The sequence below is a fragment of the Lepisma saccharinum genome, chromosome 2 (assembly GCF_977018435.1).
Source record: "Lepisma saccharinum chromosome 2, izLepSacc3.1, whole genome shotgun sequence".
Lineage (NCBI taxonomy): Eukaryota > Metazoa > Arthropoda > Insecta > Zygentoma > Lepismatidae > Lepisma > Lepisma saccharinum.
Window position 1 is genome coordinate 150,956,728 of NC_139230.1, and position 12,172 is coordinate 150,968,899.

The following is a 12,172-nucleotide window of genomic DNA, read 5'->3' on the forward strand; positions in this document are numbered from 1 at the left end:
CCAATATGTGCCTCCACCGGGTATCGAACCCGGGATCCCTTGATTACAAGGCGACGACGCTACAACTGCGCCATCTGGGAAGCTTCGATTTAAAAGTTGTTCGAAGACAAAAATTGTAATTGGGGCCGATTTAAGAGAAAATAGCATTTACCACCTTGATTTTCCTGAATCCTTTACTGCTTTCATTTGAAAATTTCTATTTTCATAAATTTCGGGAGGATCTGTAGCCCCATCAGCCCCTCCCCTGCACACGCCAATGCTCCTCGGACAGTCTTCCCTTTTGTTTTGATGTTTTATATACTTCAAGAAGTACTACTTTTTCTCAACAGCTGGCGCTGCTGTTCAGTTACAAATTGTCCGATAGATGGTGCGCGTGATGCCTCCGAGATAACTGTCGTTCGTGTCCTTCATTGTGGCGCCCTATCTCCAACCAATATTCTAACGAATATCAAAACGAAGCTTATGGTTGAAGAATTACTTACTTCATTTTCGCGTGTGCGTGTGTGTTTTGAAGTGTGAGGTGATTTCACAGTAGTACTTTGTTCGTGTGATATCTTTGGTTTACTATGGATGTGGCTGATCTTCCGGAAGGATAAGGTAGGCAAAATTTTATTATTTTTTGTTACAGTTCATGCAGTGTGTGTGTGTCTTGTCTTCTTTTCGTGCCTCTCTTTTGTGAGGGGTTTGTTGTATGATAACTGTGACGACTCAGATATGTTGTTGCTGATTTATGTCACAACAGAGACATATATTTGGCCTTTTTACAAAATGCGATAATTGTTGAAAGTACAGTTTACATAAAATATTTACATTGCATGGGTCAAGACGTAGTTCAGTACAATGACTGTAATCCGACCCGTTTTCATGTGTAGCAAAGCTACAATGTCACTGAATTGAAAGTGAAACATGCACTTATGGCAGTTCACCTTGTTCTGTTTCACGAAATAATTCAAATGCTTCTTCTTTCAGTCAACTTAAAACATGTGCAAAACACACATAGAAACCTTTCTCGGCGCGTACTTGACTCCCCAAACGACCTGATTGACCAGACCACACTGTCAAGAATGTTTATACCTCGTCCAATTCTAGGTATCACTTCTTCCACGATTGAAATTAATCGCTTTCTAGAGTAATTCTGCATCCAAGAATACGTCGTGTGTAAAACTGAAATTGAAGGATCGGAAAATAAAAAGTATTGTTACCGGCTGTTTATTGCCTTTGTTTTGGGTTGTTGAGAAAACCGCAAGCAATTACCTTTGGGTATATTTTTTTACTAAGCTGAGCGCAAGATTGGATTATTTATTTTAATAGCGTGATGCTCAGTGTATTTTGTAAACTATAATTATCATATTTTAAACATCTTTGGGGTTAACTAAAACAAAGGACCCCAATAAAAAGTAAACATGAGAGAGTAGTAATTTTCCTTTCTCTTTTCTCCCATTGTAATTATAATCATTCATATATTATTGGTTTGGTTTATTTTACTTCGCTTTTCTGCCAGTTTTGGCTAATCGCAAAGATGAAAATGAGTGATGGTATGATGTAATTGATGAAGGGACACTCACAAAAGAACACTCATGCTCAGGCCGGGATTCGAACCCACTTCTGGCGTCGTAGCGCGCTGTGCCAACCACTTCGCCACGGAGGCCGACATATTATTATGATTGTTATTGTTATTATTATTGTTTATGTTATTATTATTATTATTATTATTATTGTCAATTAGGCTGGTATGGAATCAAGGGGGGTGGCTTGAGCGTTCCTTCTTGAAATGTCGTTAATCACAACGATGCAAGCTTATCCTGAAGAGGATGAGAAAAATGAATTTGTGGATGATCTAGTCTGGCATGTACAAAACAAGAAACGAAGCGATTTCTCCTGGAGCGAACGGAGTTCGACTCCCTGTGGTGCTGTTGTCTTCCCACGAATAAAGCATTGCAGGCCGTTTGCTAAAAAAATATTTAAAAAAAGTCTTGAAAGTTCTGTTGCTCTCCCCCCTCCTTGGTCTTACATGTGATGTGGTCAATGGTTTATTGAGAATTTTCCATCTGGGAGTATAAGTTCGTATTTAGGGGTGTAGGTGTAAATTTAGAGCTAAAATGATCATAAATTAGGTATTTGTTAACTATTAAGTTTTTCCAGATATATCAGGGGGGCAAGTATCCCCGTGCCCCCCTCTGCGGGTGCACTTGGTTTCATGGCACTAGAAATGAGAAAAACAAAACAACTTGTACCTCCACCCTAACCCCCAAAAATGTGATGAAACATACCCACTAATATTAGGCATAAATAAAAAGAGCCGTGGTTGTCCGGTCGGTATAAGGCGCCTGATTGTCGCGCTGGAGGAACGGGTTCGATTCGGTGCACGGAGTGGTTCTGGAGTTCACCCAGCCTCTAATTAATAAATGTGTACTCGATTGTAATTCAGAGGAGTAAAGGAAGCCAGAGCGTGGTGCTAATCACACCACCTCCACAAATGGCCGAGATTATTGTGTATGTGTGGTGCCCTGCTTGCAGGGTTAGCTTTATTTTTACATGTAATAAAAATCAGGTCAGGACAGTTGAGATAAATCTTCTTCCCTTCCCCGTGGATCCGAAGCTGACTCGTACTTACATTGCACCATGAGCGTCGGGAGGGGGGGGGGGGGGGGTCGAGCAAGTTCGTCAACCCTCATGCAGATTGGCATCGTTCAATTCAAGTTACAAAAAAAGCAGAAAGTTTGTCATTTTTATTGTTAGGAACAGAAATAAAGTTCATTTAGTTAGTATTCGAACAGAATAACCACAGTAAAAAACGCATTAATGAGTTATATTTTCATGTTCTATCATTTAATCCAAACAACAGATGTTTCCGCAGTTTTGTTTGATTTGATTGGTTCTTTTAAGTTCACTATATGCACAGAAAGGTTAATCGGGACTGGACATACAGTGTAAATGGGGATCCGAACCGGGTATCGAACGTGGGACCCCTTAATTACAAGGCGACGGCGTTACCATCCACAGTTTTCAAAATTCCAAAAATTATAGTTTTGGGTGAGAGGTTACACAACAAACTTTATGAGTAAAATTTTCTTTAACTTTGGAGCCTTTTCTTGATCAAGACGCGCATTTATTTCAACAACTGTCTGAAATGTGAAACAAAAAATGTGCTGGTTATTCACTAGTCTTTTGGAGTATCAAAATTTTACGAAGAAAACAATAATAATAATAATAATGATAATAAATTTCAAATAAAATTTGCTAATTTTTATCAGTTTATACTATTTGTTATTGAATAATAATATTTATAAGCGTGGTAATGATTATTATTGTTGTTATTGTTCTTAATATTCGACTTTTATCTATGACCTGACCCCCCTGCAAAAATTTCTGCCGACGAGTTATTGAGCGGAGTTTGGGGGGAGGCATGGTGTATATTGCACCACTATTTTCCATATACACAATATATTTATATGTATATTTGTGATTATTGGGGGACGCGTCTACCTTGTTCCCTCACTAACGTCGCCAGCCAGTGTAGTACTCTGAGAGTAAGTGCGATTCCAAGTCAATGCTGATGGCACCAGATCCAGCTAAACACACTTCATCCAAGTATCCAATCTTCTATTTTTAGCACAGGTGCTGGAAGGGTGGAAACTCGAAGGGATGTCATACTCCCGGCTCGGAAAATTTCCGTAAAGGATCCCTCCTTCTATCTCAAGACTCAAGCAAACATTCTCGCCACAAAAAGTTTCCACTTCAGAGGAAATGCTGGAGTTACTTCATGTACTTCGAGGGACAACCACACGCGGATCCACGGAGGGGCGAAGGGGGCAATCGCCTACTTCATGCCTAGCGATGGGTATGGTAATGCATAATATTGTTTACAAAGAAAGGAGTTCTTCTTTTTTAGTTATTTTACGTGCATTTGTGTCGCTATTTGCTATTGAGGTTGAATAATGATTAAAATGGAAGGACACTAACAAATGGACACCCATGATTGGGCCGGGTCTTAAACATGAAATCTTCTGTGAGTTATATCGATACCCGATGGAGGAGGTACGTAGTGGTTCGGATCCACTTTAAACTGGAGGTTTCTGTGCATAAAGTGGACTTAAAAGCAAACTGAACATCAAAAAATTCAACAGCAAGCTATTGGAAGCTTTTGTTTTTATGCCGATGTTATCAGAAAAGTTTGTTTAAGTTCACTTTGTACACAGATAGGCTAATCAAGACTGGGCCTATAATTTATAGTCGAATCCAAACCACTATGCGCTTCCGCATTAGTCGAACCCCGGGCCCATTGATTTCAAAGCGAAAAAGTTACCACTACGCTATTTTTTTAACAAAAGAATACTCCCAAGCTGTAGTATCCCCTCTTTATTCGCTTTTTCTCAGTTTTCACATACGCCAATTTTTACGAATTTTTTTGTTGTTCTCATTGGGACAAACACAAACATCCGTGCCCTAACAGGGATTCTAACCCGGGACCCTTGGCGTCGTAGCCACGGAAGCCGACTCTGTCGGGAGTCCCTTGACATAATTTTCTGCAAGCGTGTTTTCTCTTTCTCTGTTAGAACAATGAACGCTAGTGCCAATCCTAAGAACATAGGCAACCTCATCTATTTGTTAGGCTGGGTGGGTTGCATATGTAGACCATACATATGGAGTCCTTATAATGCCTAGATTACGCGCTACATGTTATCGTCGCTTGTGTTCTTCGTTTCTCTTAAGTTTTGGCCCAGAAATTTCTTGACACTGCATGCGACTATGGTCCACATGGGTTACTGCTGTCCATAACTGTATATTTTACATTAAAGACCTAAAAATGTAATTTGTGTGTTACATTGATTGATTGATTTGGTGTTTAAGTTCACTTTATGCATAGTAAGGCTAATCGGGACTAGACCTACAGTTTAAAGTGGGATCCGAATCACTTTGCGCCTCCGCCGGGTATCGAACCCGGGACCCCTTGATTACAAGGCGACAGATTTGTATGTTACAGTTTGCAGCCGTATTCGAAAAGATAGGTCAATGGATTACTGCCCGTTTCGCCTTATTGCGTTTTCACCTCCCCCAATACAATTTCTAACACTAACTTTCTAAGGCGAAACGGGACATCCCATTTCGCCTTACACACAAAATATTTCCCACCGGGGAATATTATCGACATGAAGGGTCATTATTATTAATGTATTATTAACCTAACCTAACCTAAACTAAACTAAACTACCCTAACCTAACCTAACCTAATCGACAGGACAATGGGAGCCAAGGTAGGCAACATCACAAACTCTGCGCTCCCATTATGAATTACCCTTCAAGTCGATAATATTCCCAGGTGGGAAATTGTTTGTGTGTAAAGCGAAACAGGATAAGGCGAAATAGGATTTCCCGTTTCGCCTTAGAAAGTTCGTGTCACATAAATCATTTGAAATTCTATTGGAGGAGGTGAAAACACAATAAGGCGAAATGGGATAAGGCGAAACGGGAGGGCACAGGTCATTGGCGGTAGTTACAAGGACGATAACAAACTATAATTTGTCCATCATATTGAATCACTATGAAACTAGATGTGTTATGCGGACGTTTAGGCATCTTTATTGATTCGAGTCCGCTCAAATACATTGGAGTTGATGGTATCTATGTCCAGTTTAGGCATTATTTTTGTCATTATTGTTTTGAAAAATATAAATATTAATTGATTGATTTGATTTCGGTTGAATTGGTTTATTTTACTTCGCTTTTCTGCCACTTTCGGATAATCGCGAAGATGAGGGCGAGTGATGATATGATGAAATGACACTCACAAGGAACACCCATGCGCAGACCGGGATCGAACCCGAACCCCTGACGTCGTAAGGTGCTAGTAAATATTAATATTAAGGTTTCATTTTTCAAGTTGAGACATTGTAATTGGTTCCATCGCATTTAGCACCTTGAATATGCAAGAAAGATACAGTAATTTGCAATTTTTTAAAATACATTAACATTGTACCCTTATAAAGAAAAAAATGGCTGCCAACTTGAGTCTCCGTCTGGCACTGTTTCATTACCAAAGGCTACATAGTGTTGTTTTTGGTGTTGAGAACCTCAACTATATCCGATAACTTGAACTGTAAGTGGGTAAATAATAAAAATCTCCAATTACAATCAATGCGTAGTGATTGATGGCAACCTGTCATCAAGGTACATATTACATGACAAGGATCAGTTATTTATATCAATGCAAATCTTTGAAGATAAATCAGGCAACTCATTTGATGTGAGATTTGGTGAACCACATACTCTTTTGGACGTGGAAATATTGTAACATTGTGAGTTTATGTAGATTTCATTTGCCGTTGACCGCCGGGTTCATACGGCTATCAGGCGCGGATCAACGGGGAGGGCGATAGGGGCGATCGCTCCCCCCCCCCCCAACTGCTAGGTTTTTGAATATGGGATTATGCCTAATATTTTTGAAGGCTCAAAGGTTCTGTCATATATCAACAACTTTAATGTCGAGAATGTTTTTCTAAGTTTGAAACATTCAACTTTATCCTCAGGTTGGTCAATCGGAACTGGACCTAGAGTTTAAATTTGGAACAACGGGCGCAATGGGCCTCAAAAGGGGATCGAACCAGAGAACCCTTGAGAAAATAGCACTATCCCCCTGATTTCCCATCCAAACAAGTTTCAGAAATAAATAAAAATACTTAGGTCTGTACTGATTTATTGAACATAATATATTTTTTCTCCATGCACAATTCTTTTACACACTGCAATAATAATCATTTATTCCAGCCATGGACACCTATTTTTGTGAAACATGAACATGAAACATGAAAGTCAGCTTGGTTCCTTTTTACAGTATGATATTTATTTATATAAAACTGTGCAATTGTAAGTTAGAAAGGCTATTCGGGGAGGTGAGATACCCGACTGAAATTCGCCCATCCCAACTGTAACTTCTGGATCCACCACTGACGGCTATTACTGGTGACATTCATAGTTGCTTGAGAACATTACCGTCGAATCTTCACACCATTTAACTGTGCTCTCGAATCATAATGTGCTAATTTTACTTTCATCAGCAGAGGACCATTTGGACATTTTAATGTTAGAATGAGAATGGCTATTCGCTCCCATCTCATGGGAAAACTTTTCATGGAACTGTTTCTTAATGTGCACATTCCTATGCCTATGCAGAGTGTCACGAAGGTGATACCGTAACCCACGTGTGCAGGATCACTGTACACAACGTGCTCTCACATGGCAGGAAGTGGACGTAAACGTGTCTCTGATTGGCTGTTTTCCTGTCGTTTGCGGAACTAATGAGCAGATGAGTCAAAGTGCCATTGAAGAGTGAGTGAAACGCAACGTTGCCAACTTTCAGAAAGCAAAGATGATATACTCGGCGTCAAATTCGCGAAATGGGTCTATACTCTGTCTCGGGTATCTCTGGAGCAAGCAAACGAAAACAAGTGTCTGCGCAGGTAGTGACGGCTCCACCAATGTACACGTGAGTGGAAACGGGATCGCGTGGAGGGAGCGACTGCAGTTACCAGCCTTCGCAGCTACGTGTACTGCTTCGTTCTGATGACTCGATTTCCCCCCTTCTCTGCCACTATGCGCGCCCTTGCGCTACAGATTCTGGGGATTGAATGTAAATTACGCAAGGAATCGGTATTACATAATGTTGGAAAAAATTGTATTATTATGTAATTTGGAAATGATGAGGTAAAGATGTGATTTTTCGTATGTCTGTGCTGTATGGTCTTAATTTCAGGATTTCAAAATTTCCCTCTAATAAGACAATTCTTCACTGAAGTATCAAGGAAAGCGCACGTACAGCGGCATTTCTTTGTTAACGTCGCATGCTTGTACTGTTAGGTTATTCGAGATTTGGAACTTGAGAATTTGCAGAAAGAACAGAAAGAACATGTCGCCTTGTAATCAAGGCGTCGAGGATTAGATACCCAGTAGAGACACGTACTGGTGCGGATCCACTTTAAACTGTAGGTCCGATCCCGATTAGCCTTACTGTACATAAAGTGGACTTCAACCACCAACTCAATCAATCAAGAACATGCGCCTCGTTTGCACAACGTGTTACGATTCTGTGGGTTAGTGCCACTTGTAGACTCACAATCTCGCCACCGAATGCTCCGGGTTCTGGTCCCGGCCTGGGCACACTTCATATTAGCCTGAATAGGCAGAATTAAGAAATATATTCCAGGAACACCGAGTTGAAATCCCTAGAAGTACAGCGTGCATGTTACTTTGTGTGTGATCAATTAATTCTCATTGTCGCGACTGATCCTCAGACGTAGAAAAAGACGGCGGTGGTAGAACAGTAACAGCTTGTCCTATTGAACTTTGTTCTTTGAAAATTCGGTTATAACCACATGAGTGCACCGAAGGTTACGGTGGTCTCTTTGAACTGCATTTTCCTGAAGAAAATAGGGCAATGTAATTAATGCGATCCATATTCCTACGCAATCACAATGTTTCTTTTAGCAGTAGAACGCCGCACAAAACAAAAATGTAAGTCCGCCTCTGTCGTAATGGCTATCGAAGAACGTGATAGTTGGGCTTGGTGCTCGCGAATTATGTTCGAGGATTGCACATGCACGAGAAGAGCACGTACGCCTGTCTTCCGAGTCCATGAAGCAAGTTTATAGTTGGTGTAGACGAACCCACAAGCATCAGAAGATAGCCAGGGCGATAATCTTCCATTCAGTTCTCTTTTCTTGTTTAAAGATTGTTGACAGAATATATTTTCTTCCCTTAGATAAGTGATAACTAGGTATGGACGATATCGGAAATTAGATATCGCGATATGTCACAAAGAAAATATCGTCACAGTCGATACGATACAATAATTTTTCAGTGTCGTGATATCGGCGATATATCGTCTTCTTTTCCCGTGCTACATTTCCCGTCGCAAACAGAAGAGTATTTCATTTAATAACTAGACCTCGGATTTTTAGGTTCTAAAAAGTGTGCTTTTAGTTTCCTAAAATAGACTCTAAAATCAACCGTAAAATAGGTTCGAAAAACCCTAAAATAGGTTCTAAAAATCCTAAAATAGGTCCTAAAAATCTGAAGTTAGGTTCGAAAAATCTTGAAGTAGGTTAAAAAACAACTTTAAATAATTCAAAATTCGTGAAAAATACTGATTAAGTATAGCACCGGCAATGAAAATGGGACATCTATATCCTGAAGTAAGCACTATCTTGCATAACGTTATGTGTGTTGGCTAACCCTACGGCGATGGCAGAACTTAAACTTGGATATTTGCTATTAAAATCCGCTCTTTGCCGTATAGTTAGGCAAAAATCGTTTTTCATGTTATCCACAGTCAAACTCCGCAATTTTGTCCATGATGATCATCTTTTATGCTGAAAATAATCTTTCAACAAGAACAGTGGTGCAAACTTCAATGCTGAAATGTTAGTTTGCAAGGCGCGAATGCCATAAAGCTCCGAAGTGACGCGAAAGAGAGCAAGACCACACAGATGATACCACTTTGGATTGTACAGGTAACAGTGGCACCAGACATTTTGCTTTGTTTACAGCTTAGAAAGGTCACCATGGACTCCGGAAGGGAAATGGACAGAGGGTACGTTTCAAGCACGTTCGTCATTGAATTTTTTCGTGACCAAAGTAAATGCCTAAAAAAAAACATAAAGGCCTAAAAAAGAGGACTTGATTTAGGCGCATAAACCTAAAGCAGGTTCTAACAAGCAAAATAGTTTTTTAGGCACTATAAAACGTCATGATTTGTTGCATTTCTTAACGAAACGCTGACATAACTTATTATTTCTTACATACCTGTAAAGGAAAAAATAGGTTAAAAACCTAAAATCCGAGGTCTAGTAATAACAACCAAGTTCGACTCGTCACATATGGGTGTAAAAAACGACATTGTAAGGTACTTCGTACATACGTTATTTAGTACATAAATATATGGTACAGAAATTAATAATAATTACCTATGTTGCAAAATCAAAGTAGTCTTGTGATCATTTTTCATTACAACCGTAATAATTTTCCAAAAATGTCCTTCTCATTGCCACAATATTATTTTATATAAAATTTGCAAATTTTTTTTTATTAGTGGCCTGCGTGGAAAAATATGAAATTCGTCGTTCTGGCTAACTGTGGGTGATAGATATGCACGCTAAACATTATTAGGCTTATTTACGAGAAGTAGTGGCCACGATATATATAGTTGAGACGATATATATATCGCCGACGCGATATTTATCGTGGAGATGGTGCATATCGCCGAAACGATGTATATCGACAAAATATCGTGACGATATATCGTCTGGTTGATATCGCCTGGACGATCAGACGATATCGCCCAACACTAGTGATAACATAACAGGAAACAGGCTGCATGCTCTGTAAAGAACTCGAAAAGGCCAGTGTACAAAATCTAAATGTAAATTTTTAACATTCTAATTTCTAACCATGTACTTCAAATCTGTAATTTATTGTGACGTAATGCCTCACATTGTCAAATTTTTGCGAAACTAGTATGAAAATTGCATACAGGCATGATCATCATTTATTCGTAGCACGGCTCGTTTCCACCCCTATTTTCTCAACTCGTTTCCACACCTCTCTTCTCAGCTCGTGTTTCTCTCTTTCTCTCTCTCACTCTATCTCTCTCTGTCTCTCTCTCTCTCTCTCTCTCTCTCTCTCTCTCTCTCTCTCTCTCTCTCTTTCTTCTCCTCTCTTCTCGGTTCGTTTCGTCCCCTTCTTCTCGGTTCGTTAATCCCTCTCCTCTCAGCTTGTCTCGTTTCCACCATGTCATTTCATCTCGACTCCTTCCCTCTCTTCTCAACCCATGTCTCTTGGCTCACATCGCGCTAAGACGCCAGGGGTCTCGGGTTCGAATCTCGGCCTGGGCATGGATGTTTGTGAGTGTCCATTCATCAATTTCATCATATCATTACTCATTCCCATCTTCGCAAATTAGCCAAAAGTGGCACAAAAAGGGAAGTAGAAAAAAATCTATCTTGGCTCTTCTGTCTTGTAAATATCGTCTCTCTTCGTCTCTGTCGTAACTCGTAAGTCAATTCATCTCATCTCATCTTGTTTCTCTCGTCTTACCTTACACGAGATGGCCATGTGCTTGTGGTGTCACTGTGATTACTTTTGAAAAATTGTCAATGGGGGAGGGAATTCTAGTAACTGTTATTGAAGCACAGGAATATTGCATAAATTATACTTATAGTTTCCTATGCAAGTGCCAAAAATTACCAAACGGGTGTGTGTGTGTGTGTTGGGGGGGCTATCTTCCCTTCAAATACCACCCTGAAGATAGATCAAGCACTTCGGCTACGGTTATTATGTTAAGAATAGTTCTAATTACACATCCTTCAGTTTATTAACCTAATTTCTGTTTTTGTAAACTTTTTTTCCCATTGAATCTGGAATAGAAGGTTTTCCTTTTGCCATTGTTCACTTATCAGACGAAAACAAGATAAAATTATATCTAAAAAGAACCTGCTACGCGGTGCCGTATGTACTAGCTGTCAGTTATCACAATGATAACATCAAAAAGGTCCAGTAATAATAGATGACATAAGAAATTCTTTTGGTGTAAAACTTTTGTTTTTGAGTTACATGTTAGTAGGAATATTCGATTTGTCTCTCACAGCAGGGCTACGAATGATACAAAACCAGAATTATGTGGACGGCTTTAGAAGCAATTTGGATAGATGTTTTGTAGTGAAACGATACCATTGTCTTAAGATCGTTTGAGAAGCAAGCTATTAAACCTACTTCCGATTTCAAGATTTAGTTCATTGATGGCTACCATACATACGCTGCAGGTTCGTAATTGGGCAAGAGTAAGTGATAGAGAATGACTCCCAATCTCGTCTCAATTTATAACCCTTCCCGCGCATAGTGTTGTCTCTCTGATGAGTTTTAAAAATAATTTAGCATACAGGCTCTGTCCAAAAAGTATCACGACTCATTCAGGAAAAAAAAATATTGCAGATAATATGTACAATGGGTTAAAATTCTTCAAAATAAGATCCTTCAGCGTTAATACAACGTTGCCAGCGCTCCTGCCACGGTTGGTACGCCCCATAGAAGTCTGCAACCGGAATCTCCTTCAGGCACTGTGTCGAAGCTGCTTGCACTCCTTACACCGCCCCATAATGATGTCCTTTCAGGCTCCGTTTCA

The 12,172-nt window shown here is 39.7% G+C and overlaps 1 protein-coding gene across 1 annotated transcript in view; it reads left to right on the forward strand.

Annotated features, from left to right (window-relative positions):
- Positions 1 to 386: 386 nt before the first annotated feature.
- LOC145984146 (mitogen-activated protein kinase kinase kinase 1-like) overlaps positions 387 to 12,172 on the forward strand; it is a 229,786-nt gene continuing 218,000 nt past the window's right edge. The window contains exon 1 of the mRNA XM_083117608.1: positions 387 to 597. The gene's annotated coding sequence lies outside the window, so the exon portion shown is untranslated. The remainder of the gene's footprint in view (positions 598 to 12,172) is intronic.